The sequence below is a fragment of the Prunus avium genome, chromosome 4, assembly GCF_965620075.1.
Source record: "Prunus avium chromosome 4, drPruAviu1.hap1.1, whole genome shotgun sequence".
Classification (NCBI taxonomy): Eukaryota; Viridiplantae; Streptophyta; class Magnoliopsida; order Rosales; family Rosaceae; genus Prunus; species Prunus avium.
The window spans coordinates 17,780,855-17,786,876 of NC_142287.1; the positions used below are offsets into that span (position 1 = coordinate 17,780,855).

At 36.7% G+C, this 6,022-nt stretch overlaps 2 pseudogenes; one reads left to right on the forward strand and one right to left on the reverse strand.

Annotated features, from left to right (window-relative positions):
• Positions 1-1,049: 1,049 nt before the first annotated feature.
• Positions 1,050-2,570, reverse strand: LOC110755240 (putative carboxylesterase 18 pseudogene; annotated as a pseudogene).
• Positions 2,571-4,497: 1,927 nt separating this feature from the next.
• LOC110755236 (uncharacterized protein At2g29880 pseudogene) lies at positions 4,498-5,290 on the forward strand (annotated as a pseudogene).
• Positions 5,291-6,022: the final 732 nt, after the last annotated feature.

Here is a 6,022-nt window from a genome sequence, read left to right on the forward strand (position 1 = left end):
GCCATATTATTCGCGAAAGGGTGAATTTCATTTAGAAAAATACTTCTCTTTTGGAGACAAATTAATATAAATTTTTTAAAATTGATGTTGGGATAAACTTTGACACCAAATACAAATGTGTAAGATCTCTTACTATGCATACTGGTACTGAAATTGTATATTTGTTTATTTATTTTTTATTAAAATATTAGACTATATGTATATTTAATTTGTTTTTTTTTCCAAACTGTCCCTGGGCTACAGCCAAGGGCAGCCCTTGCCTTGGTTCCGCCCGTGATCGGTAATGTATCAATAACATGTCTAGACGTTATGTTATTGACATTTTATTGCGACACCTTATGATTTCTTTCCACAGTCAGTCCTTTAATAAAGAACATACATTTGTTACTAACATACTCTTCTCTAACTCAAAATTGAAAAAACGAAAGAAAAAAAAAAAAAAAAAAAAAAGGACCTTCATCTTTCTTACTATACGCTAGTGAGAATGAGAGCTGTCTACCTAAAGCCCAAGAAGATAACTCTTATGATGTGTTTATTAATCAGGAATTGGAATTCTCATCAAGAATTGAATTCCTGTGGAGGATTGTTGCGTTTACTTCACATCGAGGAATTGATGAAAAGTAAGTGGGGCCCACACAAAATTAGGAATTGAATTCCTGATTTTGGAGGAATACAATTCTTGGGTGAGAAGTGGTATTCTAATTCTTGGAGAACTAACCCATTAGGAATTCATCTTTTTTACCCATTATATCCTCACACAATTTTCAAAATTCCAAATTTGACATCCACTTTAATCAAACAATGAGTACATTTTAGTAATTAGTACCACTCCTACCCCAATTCCATATGATTTAGTAAACAACTTCAATAGAAATCCGAAATCTAATTCTCCTCAATCCAACTCCTCAATTCAATTCCTCCTAATCCAATTATGGATTAGTAAACATGCCATTATTTGATTGAAAAAACTGAATCTTTATGAAGTATGGAATCTGAAAATGAGTTCAACTATAGATATTCATAAGTTTTGTCGAAATCATTCATGGACTCAAGAATGTGACCCTCCACTACATACTATATAGAACAACTATCCGTTTTGGCGGCGCAATTATGCGATGTCCAATTCGTTTCCAACCAACACTGTCCAGTACACCTACAACTATGGGATAATGTTGTTTTTATCAACATGTTATGGACAATGATATCATCAACACCTTATCATTGCTCTGCATCTTTCCGCGTTCTATTCAGACAAAAACTAAATACATAGAATCAAACAAGACAGACTATGAAACAATACTGACTTATAGAGACAGACAAATTTACATAGTTTGACACCCAAAAACAAAAATGCTTAAGCTATAATGTTCGTTTAGAGATCAAATTGAGCAATCTAAATTAAAAAGATATGCCAGAGGGAGCATAGCAGAGCTTCTCAATGAAATCCCTCACCTCCTTAACCAAAAAAGAAGACTCCTTGAGCTCAGGAAAAGCGTAAAATCCATGAAACGAATTTGGGTACTCAATCAAGTAAGCTTCTTTCCCAGACTTCTTCAACCCCTCGTAGTATCTCCTTTGCCAGTCTTGCAACAGATCAAACCCTCCCACGAAAACAATCGTCACCGGAAACTTCACCCCCAAGACGTCCTTCCATTCCTTCCCCAACACATTCGCGGCCGCGTGGTCTCTATCCGACCCCTCCGGCAAAAATGTCTTCCAGTACCAGTCAGTCTGCTCCAAAGAAAGTGCCAAACCCTTCGAAAGCCTTGTCTCCGATTCAGTCCTTTCTTTCCCACCAAAAAACGGCTGTATCGCTATAAGTCCTACAACCCTCATCTTGCCAAACTCATGATGATCGCTCGCCTTGACGGCCACGTGGTGGGCCAGGTTGCCACCGGCGCTGTCTCCGGCGAGGAAACACCGGGTGATGTCAAGGTTGTTGAGATCAAACCCGTCAATTGTTGTTTGGTCGATGAATTTCAGCACGTCGAAGCCGTCCTCGTATTGGGAGGGATAAATATGCTCCGGAGCGAGGCGGTAGTTGACGGAGACGACCACGGCGGGGAGCTCTGCGGAAAGTCTTTTGCAAAGGTCATCGTAGGGTTTTGAGTTGGCGGAAAAGAATGCAAAGCCACCGCCGTGAAAGTAGATTATGAGCGGGAGCTTGGCGGAAGGGCTGCTCGCGGTGGTGGTGATGGCGGCGGCGGGAACATAGAGGCGAAACCAGAGGTTGCGAGTGGGGTCCACCATCACGTCAGAGGTTTTGACGCGGTTGTTGGGTTTGCTTGACGGAGAGGCTTTGAGGTCACATAGGCTCATGAGACGACGGTTGATGGTGCCGTTGGAGCGGCGGACGGTGTTTATGACGACGGTGAGGAGGGAGAGTAAGAGGCGGATCTTGCATGGAAGGTCGGGCGGCGACGTTGGGGGGGTTTTTGTCATTGTAATTTCAAATAATAATAGCAAGAGAAGAAGAATGATAGATATTATTAGGATTCTCTGGTGCATCAGTTGCATCGCATTTTCAAGACTAGAAGCAAACTGGCGATTGCCGTCTTGTTAATTAAGTTGTTTTTTTGTTTTTTTGTATTTGTTTTGCTTTCTAATAGAGGTAGAACCTGCCAATACAATAGGTCCCACGCTCTATTAGAGAGTTGGTACACAAGTTGGTGTCCCAAATTGGTCTCCCTAACATTTTCCTTTAAATAAAGGTGTTTTTGGTCGATGTAATCAAAGATCACTTGTTGCTATAGACGCAATTTTCTGCGCGTTTAATCATCTTTAGTTTGAAATTAGGATATCAACATTTAATTGGTAGAAAGGGCATCAAGCATAGTCACCTTGAATAAGAGCATCAAGCCAATTCTAAATCAAATCTACACAAAACGAGACGAACACAATTCATCTCTTAATTTCTACACAATAAAAGTTTCAATATAGACAAATTGTATACATCTCCCAATATTATACCTCAAACGTGAATGCATCTTTATTTTCGCATCTATGTATATATTCGAAAATAATAATTTATTAAATGACTAAAGTTAAAATTCAATATGATACAATTTTAATATTAAAAAGATGTGCATACGTAGATTGCCATAGCAGTGTATTCACCCTTTTGCACTGAAGTTTGAAGACATCTCCCCGTAAATTAGATAATTAAAATAATATAGACTTGTATCAAAAAATATATAATATATATCAAACGATGAAAATATATCAACCCGTTTTATTTATTAGAATTTCTAAACATCCATCTTATTCTCATGAGAACTCATGATGTTTAGAAATATGACTTTATGAGTAGAAGATTTACATTGGATTGCAAGAGAAGGTTATTAGATTCATTTTTGGATATATAATTTGGTTTTTACTTTTGGGAATCTAGTGAAAAACCTATAAAAAAAAAGCAGCTTGCTCTCAAATAAACCCAAAATATTTTCAAAAAGACAGAAAAACTTCTTATCTTCAACACCAAAGACATTCAAGTCCTAAGCTTAAAACAGCATGTGGATATTTTGTCTTTATTCACATTTTAAAAGGGGCAATAGTGTCAGCAATAGTGTTCTGTTTGTTTGTGCATATTTTTAGTGCCTTTTGTCTTAGGGGGTGTATCCAATTCTAACTTTTAATGACTTTTAATGAGTTTAAAAGTCTGGAGATATTCAATTGTGACTTTTAAATAGTCTTTAAAAGTTTAGTTGTATTCAATTGGGAGTTTTAAAGAGTATTTAAAAGTTTCGAGGTATCCAAAATGTTAATGACTTTTAAAAACTTTGTTAAATAAATGACTTTTCAATACTTTTAAAGCTAATTCTTACTACCAAAAGTCTTGGTAATTTACACCAGACTTTATATCTTATTGGGAAGCTGAAAAGATAGAAACAAAACATCTCCCAATTCTTTCTTCCCTCATTATATCAAAGCAGCACGCAGATAGATCTGTTTTCTTCAAAGAGGTCCACTTTGATATCCCATCTTGTCATCTTCCTCCAGGTTAGTCTCATCCACACGTTACTTTCCCTCTGTGAATGAATATTTCTTCTGTTCTTTTCCTCATGTTTGCATCATGATATATCATCCCTCTATTTATTATATTGATTTTCTCATATGCTATGTTTGCATACAATATATTATATTATTATTTTTTGCCCCTAAACCCATTAATTTATTATTATTGTTTCTTTACCCATAATTCGTTAGGTGGATATTTTTTCATATAATATTCTAAATTTGATCACGTATTGGGCTAGGAGAATTGCTGGAATATAGACTCTTGTAATCTGACCAGTTCTGTTGATTTGTGAGTGTTTATGAAATATCATTGATGATTGAGTACTATTTATTTCTTTTGATAAGAATATGTTACTTATCTATGTGATCAGATTTGATAAATAAAAATTTAAAAGGTGCATTGGATGCATTTTACCAATACGCTATTATGAAAATATACACAATTAATAAGGATTTGTACGTGTGATATAGTAATTATCAATGGAAGAATCACAATGGGGAAATGACAAAGGAAATAGCAAAGTTAATGGGGGTTATAAATTGTGGACGTTGGAAGAGAGCAATGAGTTGCTACAACTCATGGTTGATGCCGCCAATCGTGGATGGCGTGATAGTAATGGAATGCTAAGCAAGCAAACAGTTGAGAAAATGATTCTTCCTGCTCTTAATGCAAAACTTGGATGTGAAATGAATCATTCACAATACTTAAGCCGATTGAAATGGTTTAAGCAACGATATAATATTTTTTTCTGAGCTTATGCGTCATAGTTCTGGGTTCGGGTGGGATCCAATCACAAAGAAGTTCACCGCTAGTGATGAAGTGTGGAAAGATTATATTAAGGTGAGCTTCTATTTTCGAAAATATATTATATGATAATTTATTATTTTGTATGTGTATGCATTAATTGTATGTATTTTTTTTTCCCTTTGTTAGTCCCACCCAGCCCATGTCAACTTTCAGACAGACATTTTTGTTGACTATGAACTTTTGAGGATTGCAATTGGGAATGGAACTGTCATTGGGAGAAACTCAATTGCATTGGGAGATGATACGAATGCAAGAACATTAGGAATGGAAGAAAGTAGACGTGTGGGGATAGATGACTTGAGTTATGATTATGATAATCATGCATTCATACCAAATGAAGTTAAAGCTGCAACATTCCAAGATCTATCACCCACTCAAGGCACGAATGTGGAGCTTCCCTTGGAAAGCAATGGTCAGAAAAAAAGAAATAGAACTGAGTATGAGGGGAACACTAGCTCTTTTTAGACCAACACTTGAGTTGATGTTCTAGAAAGAGTTTCTCTTAGCATTGATTCAATTGCCACAGATTTTAGTGTGCATAAAAACTAGCTGCTGACATCACCTTGAGTCCCTCCCTAATTGTTACCAATTCAGTACCCAGGACCTCCAACCCACACGGCCCATCTCCAGCAAAACCACAAAGAAAGAACCCACTATAATCACGAAGACTATCCCATCACAATTGAGGATAAAGGAGTTTGCAGGTGGATTGATCCAGCGAGCATGACAGGGTACACGCACGACCTCTGGTTTAGCATTACAGACTTTAAAACTAGCGTGCCACTCCATTGCTTTCTCTACCAGCATCTCCACAGGTACCACGATTTTCCCATGCACAACTTCATTACGCATATGCCATACACTCCACAAACATACAACAAATTTCTCCAACTCAACACATGAAAAATTATGAAAGGCAAACTCCAAAAATCTGCAAAACTGCTGCCAATAACCGAAAACTTACGTAAAAAAGGAGAACATCGCCAAAATTTTCTACTATACTTGCACAACTATAGAGCATGCATCATATCTTCACAATAGAGACCACAACGTGATCAAAGAGGATTCTGCAACAGCTTCCTTTGAAATAAATTATGGGCAGTTGGTAAAATATCACAGCAAGCCTTCCAAATCATAATCTTGATCTTATTAGAAATATCCATAGCTCCATAATCGCTGCCAAAATACATATTGGGT